This window comes from Pinus tabuliformis, chromosome 2_2 (genome assembly GCF_031772625.1).
Source record: "Pinus tabuliformis cultivar Carrire ecotype Pingquan chromosome 2_2, CPIR1, whole genome shotgun sequence".
Classification (NCBI taxonomy): Eukaryota; Viridiplantae; Streptophyta; class Pinopsida; order Pinales; family Pinaceae; genus Pinus; species Pinus tabuliformis.
Window position 1 is genome coordinate 1287150715 of NC_142300.1, and position 17320 is coordinate 1287168034.

Below are 17320 nucleotides of genomic sequence, written 5' to 3' on the forward strand. Positions count from 1 at the left end.
TGGACAATGAAGAATTTAGCAATTTTGAAAGTTTGGAAGAGGCTGTGAGTAATTTCAGGCCTTGTAGTCCTGTGCGCCGTGCTACCTCACAGGTGCATTGCGCTGCCTCGATGCGTTGCACCCCTTGTAAAGTTACATTGTAACTTTCTACCCAGTTCACCACGCTGGCTCTATGTGCCGCGCTCTAACCTAGGTGCGTCGCGCCACTGATTTTCACCCTTCAAACACAAAATCACTCTCTTGGCTTTTAAAAATGGAAATGCACTTGCTCTCTTCACTTGTCGACACAAATGAACCTCCTTTGATTTGAAAAAACTTTATATAGCATTGGTTTTAATTTTTGATTCAAGAAAACCCACTTTGCTAATGTTTGCTCATTTCACTTTCTTTTTAAAACTCTGTTTTTGGGCAGTTTGCTTTAATTTTTGCCTTTGATGGACTGAATGCTTTGACTTTTTGTTTCCTTTTGCATATGGTGGAGTTGCAGAGGCTTGGCAAGGTGACTAGGGCTACCTCTGAAATTATTACATATGGGAAAAAATGAAATTACATCAAATTTGTACATGAAAACATAAAAAATCTGTTTTTCCTCAAAACAGGGTTCTGAGGAAAAATCAACCACTAAGCATGTGATTATTGAAATTATTTTTGCTGAGACTTTATTTGACCTCCTCATGTGCTTGATGACCATTATTGAGCATTGACAAGACCTTAATGATGAAACCCTAGAACTAATGAGACCTAAAACTATAAAATGACTTTTGTAGATTTAAAGACAGAAAATCACTGCAAATGATCTAGATGTTGAAAATGGGCCAGCAGGTAAAGAACATGAGGGAAAATGTATAATATGCCACTACCATCAGATGATCCATGACCCTAATGGAATGCAGCTGATCGAGTGAGACACCTAACATGCAATGCAACAAGAGAATTTGATCACTGATGGAGGGATGAAGATACCGACACTAACATTGGCTCCAATGGGGATGGTAGCTCCTTGGAGGTGCCAAGAACTACAAACCTATGGAAAGCAGACAGTGCCTTCTTCCATTGGGCTATGGAGTCAATAACTTTGACAAACCAAACTAATATCTTGACTCAATTTCAGGACTGAAATCCAACTCAAAATTGACTCAATTTCAAGACTGAAATCGACTGAAAACTTGACTCAAACAATCAAAACCAAAACCGAAATCAAACCTTCAGTTTTATAGCTTTCACTTCAGGCCCCAAAATGAATGAATGATTATAGTACACACTTGCAATGAAGAAAATAAAACGGTATATACAGTGACACATATGACAGTAGAAAATATTTCAGAGATGGTACCGTTTCAGCAGCCGACCATTGACCGACCCACCTGGAAAATCTTCTCCATCCATTTCTTTCAGCAAGAAAGCATTCTGACCCCGATATACAACAATTTTGAAAGGTCCTTTCCACAGATTCTTGAACTTGTCGTGTTTCTTTTGTCTTCGTTTCAGGCATCCCATTTCAGCACTATGTCTTCAATTTGAAACTTGTCTGCCTTGGCCTTTTGATCATATATCTTCTTGATTCTCTCTTGCAGCTTGAAGGTATTCTGAAAAACCTCCTCTCTGGTCTGCTATAAATGGATCCTTCGATTGATTCTCCGCTGCAAATGATCTTCCTCACTACCAGCTTCCTGCAGAAGTTTAACAACCGGAACTGCGAGAGATGTAGGAAAAACCGTGTCCACACCATACACGATCTCAAAAGGGGACATACCTATTGAATTTTTCTGACTTACTCTATCCGCCCATAGTGCATTGACCAATTTCTTATGCCAGCTTTTCTTGTTTGTTTCCAACAGCTTTTTGATAATGTTGACTAAAGATTTATTTGAGGATTCCGCCAAACCATTACCTTGTGGATGGTATGTAGTTGAGTGCCCCAAGATAATTTGATACTTATTGCAAAAATAAATCATATTTTTAGATTTAAAAGCTAATGCATTATCTATAATCAGCCTATTAGGACAACCAAAATGTGACAAAATATTGTTCTCAAGAAACTGAATTATTACCGCATCAGTGGCCTGCTGAGTAGGAATCGCCTCTATCCATTTAGTGAAGTAGTCTGTTGTAGTAAGGATCCACTTATGCTGTGCTGAAGAAGTAGGATGGATCTAACCAATGGAATCTAAACCCCACTGCTAAAACGGAGCACTTACTTCAACCGATTTGAGTGGAAAAGGCTATAATTTTCTCTTACGGGAATGATTATACCAGCTTTGTATAATTGATTCACTTCCTTCTCTATTGAGGGCAGCAGCTTTGGATTTATCCTTCTTAGCTTCTGTCGGAAAGTTTTTTGATTTGGCTTAATCGGGATGATGTGCTGAATTATGCTCTTATCATATACCTCCAAATCTGAATAGTCCCAAGCAAATACATCAGTAAATGAAGATAATAAACTAATGTATTTTTCCTTTACCTGTGGAGGCAAGGCCTTTGATAACTTGACCATTTTAGGATGTTTGGCTGATCCAATGTTTACATCTTCAACTACTTTCTCGGTGGGTGTCAAGCTCGGTTTCCAGGCTACATCATCTTGATCAAACAACTCCTCTAAAGGTATTAGACCTTTAGGAATGACATTGTCCTCGAGCTGCAAAACTTCCATTTGATTTACTTCCGTATCTGCTTCACCATCATCATGTTCTCCATCTATAGAAGTGTCTTTGTACCTGCATTCATTTTGTAGAAATTCTTCAATCTCTTTATCATCTTGAAACACCTGCCAATATCTTTGGTTATCTGGGATAGTAGGGCGATGTTTCACATGAATTTCAAACTTATTGTTTGAATTCATCAAAATTTTCAAATTACTTGTAGCTATTGCAAGAGAATCTACAATAACATTTTGAACACGAGGGACACATGTCAAAGTGTAGTCTGGAAAAAATCTCAAAATATCTAACACTACATTTCGGTAAGCTCGCATGCAAGGATGCTTAGCTTGGTATTCACCTTTCACTTGCTTGATAACTAACTTGGAGTCGCCATATAGTGAAATTCTTTTAGCATTTAACTTCTTAAGGATTTTCAGCCAGTAATTAAAGCTTCATATTCAGCCTCATTGTTTGAACAATCAAAAGCTAATTTATACGAACATACCCTTACATTACTTGGCACTTTGTTTGGAAGAAATGCAGGGCTGCGTATCCAAATGCCAATTCCAGCACCTGTTCTGCCTACTGCACCATCAAAATCCATGCTCCACAACTCAGCTTCATCCTCCAAATGCTAAAATTCTGTTTGCTCTTCTTCTTTTGCTTGATGTCCATCAACTTTCTGCTGCTGTCGGAAGGCTGACTGCTCAACGGTACTATCAAGCTTTCGTCTTTCTTGATCTAGTACATCTCTGAAATTTTCAGTTATCTCTGGAATATCTTCTACTTCAACTAATTGACTACTTACATCATTAAAACTATCATAATATAAAACAAAAGATTCCAAATCAGCATGTACATAATTGATTGGATGATTTATAGGTTTCTCCTTGCTAGTGATCATGTACTTCATCTTTTTCTCCCGGTATAATTTCCTCAACTAACCGAACACGGGAATAGTAGCATAGGAGAAATCAAGCTGCAATGTCCCTTTGAGTTTTTCTCCCGAAGATCTGGAAAGAAGCTTGCCAAATCTAGGAGGAATATTTTCCACAACCACATCCATCAAAACATTCTTCGCCAGGATCTGATCTAAAGTGACAACCAAATATTTAATAAGCCCAATGCACCTGACCCTACCAGAATCAAAGGAATATAGATCATGGTACTTGCGAGTGATATCTAGACCCAATTTTTCCATGATTTCTTTAGGCATGAGATTATGAGAGGCTCTTGAATCAAACATGGCATTATGCAACACAAAATCATGCAATCTAAGGCTGATGTAAAAAGGAGCTACATCACTATCCTCAGACTGGCCTTCTAGTGCTGGCCTGAAGATAAGTTTGGGCTGATCATCAACTGAGTGGGGATGCTTTCAGTATCCTATAATTACTTTTTGACTGAAGAACGCGTTGACGATAATTTTGTGCGTAGTCATCGCAACGTTCAAGGAATTCATTCACAAGTTTCTCGAGGTATACTTTGATGATTGGATAGTGTTCGATCTAGTGAAATGCCATGTATCCAACCTACGCTTGATGCTGGATACATTCCACAGGTATCAAATCATGCTCAATTTGAAGAAATATTTGTTTTGTGTTCCTTTCAGAATCTTGCTAGGCCATGTGGTATGCAAACAAGGATTAATGGTCGACCTATTGGCTTGTATGGGCCTAACCTAGGTTCAGAGGTGATTTAGCCAAGAAAATCATTGTATGATCCGAATCGGATCCATAGAAGACTGTCAAAGAACCATGACTATATCAGGTCGGAAAAAATCTCTAAAGAATCCAAAACAACGATAAAAAACACCCTGAACCAGTGGCAATGGTAGCCAACGTGGAACGACGAGGACCTTGGTCAAAGCGTGCTGACCGAGGCCCATGGAGACTGCGCAGGAGGTCAAAGTAGCCCCTGTGAACCCCGGATCTAGAAAATAAGGTGATTTTTGATGTGTGATTAGCGCTTAGCACTAATCGTGCATCACTGGGTGAACACGATGGTGAAGGAGGAAGCTCGAGCACACAGACGCATGGGAAGCTGGAGAACCATGTGCGGAAAGGAAAAGCCACTAAATGTACAAAGGTAGGACCCATGCTTTGGAAACTGGTGGTTTTGATCGGGGTTCCCTCAAACGGTAAGAGATTTTGGACGAGAGCAGAGTGATTCCATTCATCGATCGACGCATGGCAAGCGGAGGTGAGAGAAAACCACCGTTGAACACGCACTATCAGTTGAGAAAGTAAACCACGCGAAACATGCATATGGCGTCGGATCTGGAGGCCCCAGATTAGACGGCTGAGATTGCGCACGATGGAGGAAGTAGAATTGATGAAGGAATATGCCGCATTTTAGAAGGATTTGGAATCCGTTTGACTGCCATGGTGGAAGAAGCATGCATCCACGACGTAACTGAAGAAACAAACTGACGAAGCATGCTGGCGCCACTTACGGGAGGACATGTGGCCACTCCCTAGGTGCTGATGATGATGCTAAACAGGGAACTCCAAGCGCAGCTGCAGAAGGTGAATCGACAAAGGCGGAAAAGGAATCGAATAATCATTAGAACGAATGGCTAAAATCCATGAATAGAGATAGACGAAGATAGTTAGACGACGACAGTTGAGCGAATTCAGTCATTCAGTGAACCCCGAGAGGAGGATTGAACACAGAGAGACAGAAAACAGAGAAAGAAGAAAGTAAAGCAAAACAAAAAGAGGAAAGAGGGCTGAGCTGACCAGAGACAATATCGAGCACCAAAGAGCTTGAAGACTCAAGCCATCCCATAGAGGAATCTGTCCAGACTGGGCACCACATTTGGCTCTTTCCATTGTATACCAGAAGGTCACAGAGCTGGTAGGAAAAAGAAGTATGTGTACTCAAGTGGCTTGGGGAATCCAAGAACCACCCTTCCAAGCAAAATCTGCTTCAGGAGAACTCACATTGAGTCCCTATATTGTAATTCTCTGCTTAAAGGCACAATAAAACAAGGCCACCACTGAAAGCTGGACCGGATATGTAGCCCTGAAGAATAGGGTGAACTCCTTATTAATTTCTTGTGTCTTTGTGTTTTCTTACTGTATTTCTCTGTTGTCTTTCCATTATATTGTCTGTGTATTGGCAATCTAATCGATCCGTTGCTTCAATGACATGGAACACACACCAGCACATGAGTCTGTAATACCTTTAAACAATAAATCTTTAACTGATGTCACTCATAGGGTGAATATTAGATCAAGTCGTATCAGAGCTTTAGGCTATAAGGTTAGACAAGCTTGTGTTGGTTTAGCTGTGAATGCTCTCAAGATCAAATCTCAAATTAGGAGAAGGAGAGTTGGTGGAAACTAATCCTAAAATTGGGAGAGTCTATTCTCGGAAGACAATGTTAGAGGAAGGTTCTGTGGGGCCAGACCCTCAATTCATAGAGAGTTTCCTAGCTATAAAGTCTATGGTTGAAGAAATGTACAGAGACTTTAGAAAGCATAAGGTGGAAGATTCATCAGGTTCTAAACAAGATAAAGAAGAAGATGAGTCTCACTTCCATGACCACTCCAAAGGAAAGGGGAAAGAGGAAAGCTTTCTCACACCTCCTAATAGCCCTGTGCATAATAAGAAAGCATCTTTGATTAAGCTAGATGTTAAATTTGATTTGCCTATATATGATGGAGAGATAAATGCTGAAAAGTTGGACAATTGGATTAGACAAATTGATGTGTATTGCAGGGTACAGAACATAGACTCAGACAAGAGTAAGATTCAGCTGGCAAGCCTATGCCTAAGAGGCACTGCCTTGGTTTGGTGGGAAGGCAGAACCCAAGCTGATATGAAAAGACATGGCAAGACCATCTCTGTCTGGAGTGAATTTGTTGCTGCAATAAAAAAGAAGTTCTATCCATTGGCCTACATGCAACAAGCCATGATGAGTTGGCAAACTCTTCGACAGTTGAAAGGGAAAAGTGTGCAAGGGTATACTCAAGAATTCAGAAAGAGAGCATTGATGTTAGGTATCTCATTAGACTCACCAGAGACTCTTTTGAAGTACATTGGTGGTCTACATAGCTACATGAGGCATACCATCCTCATGTTTAATCCCACTAGTATAGATGAGGTATCTATACAAGCTACTCATCTAGAAGCTAGAGGAAAGAAAGGAAATCTAGAAGTTGGGGGACCATCCCAACCCACTGTAAGCAAGAGCAAGGAGAAAAGAAAGCAGAAGTGGAAAGAAAGGAAGGCTAACACTGCACAGAAAGTGGAATCTTCATGCACTCACTATAAAAAGGAGGGGCATCATGATGAGCATTGTTGGATTCTACATCCAAAGCTGAGATCTAATAAGTCCAAGGGTAATAAGAAGAATACTACTGCAGCCATTCAGAAAGATTTAGGGTCAGACTCGAGAGATGAAACAACTATAGCAGCCACAGGTATAAAAGGTAAGAATTCGGAAGCATCTACTAGTAATTCTGCTCATTCTGTTACTGATGAAGAAAATGAGAGAAAAAGACATGAGCTTTTCCATATTCAAGTTATTTCCAAAAATCAAAAGATTCATACTTTGTTTGATAGTGGCTCACAAGTAAATCTAGTTTATGAAGAAATTGTAAAGAAATTGGGATTAGCAACTACACCTCACAAGAAACCATACCCATTACGATGGTTGAATGATAAAGCACAACTACAAGTGACTAGACAGTGCAAACTCAAGTTTTCTTTTGGGTCAGCATTTGTAGATGAGGTTGAGTTAGACATAATTCATTTGGATATATGTAGAATTGTTTTAGGTAGTCCTTACTTGTATGATAGAAAGGCTATTTTCTATAGAGCCGAGAATAAGTATCTACTTGTTGAAGATGGAATCGAATACTTTGTAAGAGCTCATAAGCTCAAGAATAATTACACTCTCATAAACTCAGGACAGATGAAAAGAATGATAAATTCATGCAAACAATTCTTACTGATAGTTGTAAAGGAAAAGAAACCTGATAAAACCAATGTATTTGAGGGCTGTAATGCTGAACAACAAGTTGATATAGAAAAGGTTGTTTCGGAGTATGATGTCTTGTTTCAAAAACCTTAAGGTTTGCCACCCAAAAAGGGAATAGTGCATGATATTATTTTGCAGCAAGATGTTCCATTGCCTAACATTGGGATGTACAGGTTGTCTGCTTTAGAGAATGTTGAAATCAAGAAGTAGGTGCAGGAGTTGCTTAAGAAAGGGTTTATCAGGCCTAGCACATCACCATGTGGGTCACCAATCATTTTGGTGAGAAAGAAAGATGTCTCATGGAGAATGTGCATTGATTATCGAGCACTGAATAAGATAACAATAAAAAATCGTTATCCCCTTCCTTGCATAGATGATCTTTTAGATCAATTGAAGGAAGCTGTTTGTTTTACTAAGCTGAATTTGCATAGTGGATGCCATCAGGTCAGAGTTGCAGAGCAAGATGCATGGAAGACTGCTTTCAAAACAAAGCAGGGATTGTATGAATGGTTGGTTATGCCTTTTGGATTAACTAATGCTCCTGCTACTTTCATGAGATTAATTAATGATGTACTCAGACCTTTTCTTGATGATTTTGTTATTGTGTATCTGGATGACATTCTTATTTTTAGTAAAACATGGGAAGAACATTTAAATCATGTTAAGCAGACATTAGATGTTTTGAAAAGAGAAAAAATTTATGTTAACTCCCTCTAAAGTGGCAGTCATTGTGAACTGGCCTAAACCTAGGTCTGCTACAGAAGTGAGAAGCTTCTTAGGAGCAACACAATATTGGAGGAAGTTCATTTCTAACTTCTCCTCGATTGCATCTCCCTTACATGCTTTAACAGGATTGAATAAGGTGTTTCAGTGGGGAGGCAAACATCAGAAAGCCTTCGACACCTTAAAAGAAAAGATTACTACAACACTTGTACTAGCACTGCTAGATCTACAAAGACCATTTGAGATCCAAACTGATGCCAGTGACTATGCCATGGGAGCAGTGTTGACATAGGATGGTAAACCCATATGTTATCATTCTAAGACTTTTAATCCTGTAGTAGTTAACTATCCTACATATGCGAAAGAATTGTATGCATTAGTTCAGAGTGTGAAAAAGTGGAAACATTATTTAATGGGGAAAGAGACAGTAATACATACTGATCATCAACCACTTCAATATCTACACTCCCAAACTAAGTTGTAGCAATCAAGACATTACAGATGGATGGGTTTTCTACAACAATTTCATTTAGTCATCAGATATAAAAAGGGCATAAATAACAAGGTTGCAGACATGTTATCTAGACCCATTATAAATGAATATACCATACTTAAGCATAATTCTGTGCTACATGAAAGATACATAGAACAATATGCTCAGGATATGGACTTTAAGGATGTATATGCAACTTTGAGTAAAGGCAAAAGAGTAGAATAATTGGACTATCATGTAAAGGACGGACTCTTATACCATTGTGGGAAGCTCTACATTCCACAAACTGAGAGGAAAAAGATAATTAGGGAATCACACACTTCTCTAATATCAGGTCACTTTGGGGTAAGTAAAACAGTTGCACAACTGCAAAGATTCTGCTATTGGCCGAAAATGAATGAGACAATTTCTAGATATGTAAGAGGGTATGCCATGTGTGCTAAAAGCAAGCCCAGTAATAGAAAACTAGGCTTGTACACTCCATTGCCAGTTCCCTCTCACCCTTGGGAAAGTGTTTCCATGGATTTTATTGGAGGACTACCTAAATCTAGGAAAGGTCATGATTATCTATATGTTGTTGTGGATAGGTTTAGCAAAATGTGTATTTTGATACCTTGTAGTAAACAGATTACAGCTGAACAGACTGCAAAATTGTTCTTTGAACATGTATGGGTTCATTTTGGATTACTCACTTCCATTGTATCCGATAGAGACACCTGACTTGTGGGGAAGTTTTGATCTAGTCTGTGGGAACTGATGGACACCAAACTAAAGAAAAGCACAACTTTTCATCCACAAACAAATGGCTAGACAGAAGTAGTAAATAGGACAATGATCTAGTTACAAAGAGGATATTGCAACAAACATCCTAAGCTTTGGGATGAACGCTTGTGTTATGTGCAGCATGCTTACAACAAAGCCAAACACTCTTCTACACAGAGATATCCTTTTGAGACCTGTTTTGGTTTCACACCAAGGTATCCTTTGGATTTTGTCTTTGGTAAAGATACCATGGTTGATGGACATAGTGATGTGGACAGGGCAACTAGGTTCATTGAACAGATCCAGGAGATCTGCCAGGCAGTACAGGAATAACTAGAAAAGAGCCAGGCCAAGTACAAGGCTAGGCATGACAAGCATCGGATGGAGACCAATTCTGGCTATATATCAACAAGGATAGGATGCAAGGCGAAGGTAAAAAGCTAAAGCCTATCAAGTATGGACCTTTTAGGATACTTGAGAAGATTGGCGAAAATTCTTTTCGCCTTGATTTACCAGCTTACATGCACATCTACTCAGTTGTAAATGTTGATTGCAGAGATTGTTTGAACCTTGAATGGTTGAGGACCCTAAAGAACAAAGTAGGTTTCCTTCTATTGATGACCTGCTACTTGAATATCTTAATGAATTGTAGGAAGATACATTGCTATATAGGAAGGTGAGGACGACACGCAGGGGAGATTTTGAATACCTCAAGATTGGGCTCAAAGGTTCAAAGCCGAGTAGTGAAAAGTGGATTGAGATTGGACAAGAGAGAAAACAATATCTTCACTTATTTGATGCTTGAAAACCAACTTTTAATGGTCCAAAACGTTTTTCAATGGGAAGGCCATGATCTGAATTGAATCCATAGAATACTGTCAAATAACCATGATTGTATCAGGTCGGAACAAATCTCTAAAGAATCCAAAATAGTGATAAAAAACACCCTGAACCAGTGGAAATGGCAGCCAATTTGGAACGATGAGGACCTCGGTCAAAGCGCGCTGACCGAGGCCCATGGAGACTGCGCAGGAGGTCAGAGTAGCCCCTGGGAAGCCCGGATCAGGAAAATAAGGTGATTTTTGATGCCCGTGAAGGAGGAAGCCCGAGCACACGAATGCATGGGAAGCTGGAGAACCGCGGGCGGAAAGGAAAAAGCACTAAACGTACAAAGGTGGGACCCATGCTCTAGAAACTGGTGGTTTTGATTGGGGTGCCCTCAAACGGTAAGATGTTTTGGATGAGAGCGAAGTGATTCCATTCATCAATCAATGCGTGGCAAGTGGAGGTGAGAGAAAACCACCATTGAGTGTGCGCTATCAGTCGAGCAAGTCAACCGCGCGCAACGTGCATATGGCATCGGATCTAGAGGCCCCAAATCGGATGGCTGAGATCATGCTCGATGGAGGAAGCGGAATCGACGAAGGAATACATCACATTTTAGAAGGATTTGAAATCCATTTGACCACCACGATGGAGGAAGAACGCATCCATGATGTAACTGAAGATATGAACCGATGAAGCATGCTGGCGCCGTTTACGGCAAGACATGTGGCCACTCCCTGAGTGCTGATGATGACGTCGAACAGGGAACTCCAAGCACAGCTGTAGAAGGTGAATTGAGAGAGGTGGAAAAGGAACCAAACAGTTATTGGAACGAATGGCTAAAAGCTGTGAACAAAGATAGATGAAGATAGTTAGACAAAAATAGTTGAGCGAAGTAAGTCAGTCAGTGAACCCCGAGAGGAGGACTAAACACAGAGAGACAAAAAATAGAGAAAGAAGATAGTAAAGCAAAGAAGAAAGAGGATAGAGGGTTGAGCTAACCAGAGGCAGCATCGAGCACCAGAGAGCTTGAAGACTCAAGCTATCCCATAGAGGAATCTGTCCAGACTAAGCACCACATTTGGCTCTCTCCACTGTAGACCAGAAGGTCACAGAGCTGGTAGGAAAAAGAAGTCTGTGTACTCAAGTGGCTTGGGGAATCCCAGAACCACCCTGCCAAGTAAAATCTGCTTCAAGAGAACTCACATTGAGTCCTTGTATTGTAATTCTCTGCTCAAAGGCATAATAAAACAAGGCCACCACTGAAAGCTGGACCAGAGATGTAGTCTTGAAGAATAGGGTGAACTCCTTATTAATTTCTTGTGTCTTTGTGTTTTCTTACTATATTTCTTTTTTGTCTTTCCATTATATTGTCTGTGTATTTGCAATCTGATCGATCCGTTTCTTCAATAACACAGAACACACACTAGCACATGAGTCTGTAATACCTTTAAATAATACATCTTTAATTGATGTTACTCATAGGGTGAATATCAAATCACTGTACTACTGGACCTTTCGGTAACGGTCCGCAGAGTGCGCACTGAGGTCTCACCCAAAGTAGTATGGGAGGGTGCTAGAACCAAGTTTTCGCACCCTAGGGATGTCTGATGAGCTTCTGGCAGTTTGTGGTTTGACCCTGTGTGCACGTTGCTACGCACACCTATTAATCCCCCGCAACTAGTGATGCTACCTTCACACAGCCCAACTCAGGGCGCGATCCATATTATACCCAAGTTCCTTGCTTATTTAACCTATTATTACCTAATTACTTAACTTATATATGTAAGGCTAGTGATAATTAATAGTATATCCAATAATCATATAAGTGTGTGCGATAAACAAAATAGTATAAATGTAAAGAAGCTAATACACAAGTAGATGCACAGAAATTGGAATCAACTTCTCTCTATTATTCTTCATTCAAGGTTATAGACTTGACACTGCCCTACGCACTTAGCTGCAAGGGTCTGCGCACTCAACTGCGGACTCTACTAGGCATCTGTGCACTCAGCTGTAGAGCCTCTTCCTACTACTAAGACCCAATACACTTAGACTCTTCCTCTATGCTCTATCTTCACTACTCAACTTCTTCACTCCTTTTACAACTTAGAGCCTCACTCTACTTATACAATCCCATGGTCCGCGGACCATGGGTAGGCCAACATGACATGACATTACTTTACAATACTTAGGGTAGATAGCCCTATGAATCAACCTATACTTCGCGCTCCGCGCACGCAATTCGCGGAGTCTTAGAATAAATTTCACCAAAACTTGGGCTTTGAGCCCCAAAACATGTTGTAGGGGGATTCCATGCCCAACAGGCCCCCAAAAAAATCATCGTGACTCATCCCTGAGTCACTTTGTTGGTGCAATGATTTTGGCGTGGAGCCCCTCCAACTGGTCCCGTATTGCTCAGAGGTCCGTAGCGCACTGTTCTAGGGTTTGCTAGACCTACTGCATGTGCTCTTCCGATGATTCTTTGTGAGGATCGAATCCATATCTTAGTGCATAGAGCCCCTGCATGTGTTCGAGCTTGACCTCGATATCTACCGCAATGGTGAAGGCATCATCAATCCATGGCTGGACAAGCACTTTGAGAAGTGCCTCTTTCTGTCTTGCGGCATCCACCTACTCTTTCAGTGCCCTTGCTTGCTGCATCTTTGCGAGCCGTTGAGTGAGGACAACTATCTGTGCAATTCCCCTTATACTATTGTACTACTCCTGAAGCTTGCGCACCTCCGTTTCCAGGCGTTGTGTGTTGGGGTCCTCCTGTAAGGATGTGAGGACTCTAAAGGCTAGGTCCAACATACCGATACAGTCCTGTACAACCTGTCCAATTTATTCCAACCTTGTTTTGATAGCGCTAATGCGCTGCTCTCTAACTTCTAGGGGAGTGGAAGGCTGCGCCTTCAGCCACCGCACAACAATCTAGAGATTCAGCTCCAGCTACACACACATTGTTTCCTCTTGTGCGTTTTGGACTCCACTTGCTAGACAGTGGATCCGCATTTCTGTTGGTAGGTATGCGGCGATGGACAACTCTGGGACTCACCGGCATGCTTCATCAACTATCTGCACTATCTTTTGGATTTGTGACACCAATTCATCATGTTGCAGGCTGAGCTGTTCGATGTTGATCTTTTTCTCACTCATCACCTGAATCACGCAGCCCTCCCTGGCATGGAGCTCTACTGTTATGCCATCCTGTAGTTGGTACAATGTGTCTCACGGAAGGGCAACCAAATTAAGGCCAAGTCCCTTTATCTTTCCAACCATGGCTCTGTCGGTCTCATTTTTTGCTGTTAGCACCCCTTTTAGTAGCACTATGGTGTTGGCCATCTTTGCGCATAGCAGCTACTCCGCTGCTGATGTGCCTGTTGCACCGTAGGTGGCTACGGTTCCTTCCTATGGGGGCCGCACCTATAGTTCCTGCAGCTGCACCCTTAGGGCCCCCAACACAATCTGCTACTCCGACATGGCTTCTTGGAGCACTTCCTTGGTGACCTCATGAACCATGTCGTCGATGTCATAGAGGTCACCTTCCATTAATGTGATCAGGTCGATGGTCAATTTGGAGGCCTTGACCATTTTCCGTGGACCTGATCTCTCTGTGACACACAACCTTTTCAGTTGGGTGGAAGTTATTCCCAGGCCTACGCCATCTTCTGCCAGGTCTGTGTCCTTTTCCTCCTATCCTGTAGATAATTCTTGGCCCTCCTCTTCCTGCATTGTTATGGCCCTTGTTGTCTACACTACTATTGCTACTTCGGCGGCCTTTGCCTACTTCGCAACTGCCTTTGCTGCCTCGCAGACTGCCTTTACCTCTACTACTTCTTTTTCATTGTGCCTCTTCTTTATCGACTTCATGACATGCAACTTGGCCTCATCCTTTCATTTCTGTGCTGCTGTCTTATCCAACTCCGCCAAATCCAGGCCACGCCACTTGGGAGGCCATGATTCTAGCACTGTAAAAATTGCATCATCAGTGGCGATGAAGGGGAGCTTGGTCCATTGTTGCACCGTATCCTTTCACGCCTTGATGTAGATGTTGTGCATGTCTGCCTTGAAGTCTGCAAAGCTCTGCAGACTATTGTGCACTGTGGGCGATAGGCGCGACCACCTATTAATCTACATCCGGACACTTGCCTCCATGAGCACCTAGAAGATCTTTGTCTCACGAATCCGCTTTGCATCCTTGGTAGCCCAGAATGATGCACACTTTGTGGCCTCTAGTAAGTCCTATTCAATGCTCGAGAATTGACTGTCCTCTGGCAGTTCTCCCGCTACCAGGAAAATGTACAAGAGAAACCACATGTAGTGGAAGGTCTTGCCCTACTCCTGGGCTTCCTTATAGTTGGTCAAGAATTCCTTGCAGAGGAATTCGGCCTAGTTGAATTGGACCTCCTCTGCACATTGATCACCCAAGACATAGTGGAAGGTCTTGCCCTACTCCTGGGTTTCCTTGGAGTTGGTCAAGAATTCCTTGTAGAGGAACTCGGTCCAATTGAATTGGACCTCCTTTGCACATTGATCGGCCAACCCCTATTTTTCTTCTCGAGCTTATATTTTTCTTCATGGCCTTCGCGAGAGCCAAATCTCGACTTTTTCCTGCTATCGCCATAAGGTCCTTTCCCTTACAGGGAAGCCGAGAAATTCTATGGATGAGATCTGTCGTGATGGGAATAGGCTCCTCTAGCCATAAGTACCCATCATGCACCAGGAAAAGCAACTACGCGATGAAAAAAATAGTGATGGGCGCATGGTGAAAGTGTGGAATCCACCACAAATGAAGAAATTCGGCCTTCTCCACACCACACAACCATTTTCGCGACTCTAATTTTGTGAATGGTCCCTCCATGCTCTACTTCATGAGGCTCTCTGTCTCTAAGTGTGGGAACTTCTCATTGTTCACGAAGTCCCAATCTTTGAACTTCATTGTGGGCACATGGCCTAGGTGTGAGCCCTCAAACACAATTCCATCAGGGAGGAGTGGCGTCTAGATTTCTTGGTGGCATCCAGATCCTTTGGTATCTTGGTTTTCCCTTTTTGTGGAGGGACGTACTCGGGTAGTTTCGTTGCAGAGTGTATTGGTTGGATATCCTCTTTCATGTCCTCTGCTTCCTCTATCTCATCGACGAGAGCCTGTAGGTCCTCCTCCTCGTCATCTATCTCAATGGTGATAGCCTTGCTCTTTTCTTCCATTGAGAGCTTATCAAACTATGGATTCCTCGGGGACATGTAGACTGGTCCTGCTGCCTGCTTATTTTTCTTGGGCCTCAACGTCCGAGGCGATTTCAGGATTTTTGGTGTGACCCTAGTATCTTTGGGAAAATCATGTACCATGGGGTTCTACATGGCCTCGTTGGTGGTTCCTTCTGCAAAGCTCAAACCTCTCCTGGTAGCCGCCATCTTGTTTGAACTGTCTGTGGTTGTTCAAGGACTTTGGGGCTCGAATATCACTTGGCACACAACACTCTATGCTCTAATCAGCTACTCAAATCTCAAGTGAACAAGTGTTGTCTCGCGGCTAGCCCCTGGAGTTTTATAGTGCCTTTTGAATTCAAATTTGTCCGTTCCCCCAAATTTTAGGCCATCAATGCTTTCTTCATGGAAGATTGTCCCAAATCTTGCCCTTAATTCGTGTCTTAAATTCTTGCTGCCCACTCCCTTTTTCCTTAAATCGGACATCCCGTCATGAACAGTGACACCAACGATCACTTCCCAGCCTACCCGCATGGCAGTGCAGTGCCCTGTGCATAGGTGCAAACCTTGTGACATGTTGATTATGCACGTACCTCCCTTATCATGCACCTCCCAAATAGACTCTTTTATAGTCTCGCACTCTCTTTCAACTGCTTGGAGTGTTGACACTATGCTCCCTACGGCTAGTCAGGTGGTCACACCACCTGTGCGAGACTTCAACTGGCCTTCTAGTATAGTCCACGAAAATTTCTCAATTTCCTTTGCGACAGTCGGCGCCACGCATTCTACCATATGTAGTGCGATCCCCTTGTTATTGCGTTTGGTGAGGTGCAGTCGTATCCATGGCAATAGAGTCATAAATTCTCGGTGATAATCTTCTAACCCAGTGGTATGATCATCCGCACCTTGTTTTGTCATCCTTTATTTATTGACAAGACATGCTTAACCTCTTGATCTCGGTGTCCATCAAAATGCTTTTCTTCCTCAGTCATACCCAGTTTTTTTCGAGTTCACGGAGTCGAAGGTTCCCTTTCCGAATGGCTTCCTGAATCTTTATGTGTTCGACCTTCCATAGTTGTGTGATTTCTTTGTCCAAATCTTCGTGCAATGTCACAACTGTGGGAGCCCTTACGGGTGGACTCCTCTTTGCATTCTCTTTAGAAGTTATGGTCTCTACTCTGTTATGCACCTCTGGAGTCATTTTTGCGGTCAGGGTTTTGCACATGGTCCTATAGGCCCATCAGACCACTGGTACGTGCAGGTCCTAGTCAGTGTGTCTCGCCTAGTGAACCCTGTTTAGTATTTTGTACACCCTATCGAATGCCTCTCTGTGGAAAATTGGTAGCGTGCATCACCTTTCCTATTGCTACGGTTTGTTCCAATTATCTATTTTGGGAGTAGTGTGCACTTATGCGGGCTGTACAACATATGTCCATACCCATCAGGAAAGGTGGGCACTCAAGTTGTTCGCCCCTACTGATTGGCTCTCATTCTGAGCTGGGGTTTCCCAAAGCATAAGCACATCATCCTTTTGCATCCATGCTAGTTCTCAAAACTTCATTGATGCATGCCCCACCATCGTGCAGGCATTGCGTGCAGTGCCCACTTCAACGCATCGAACCACTGCTATTTTGGTACTGCGATTTCAAATTTGCTCAGGAATTCATCCACCACTATCAA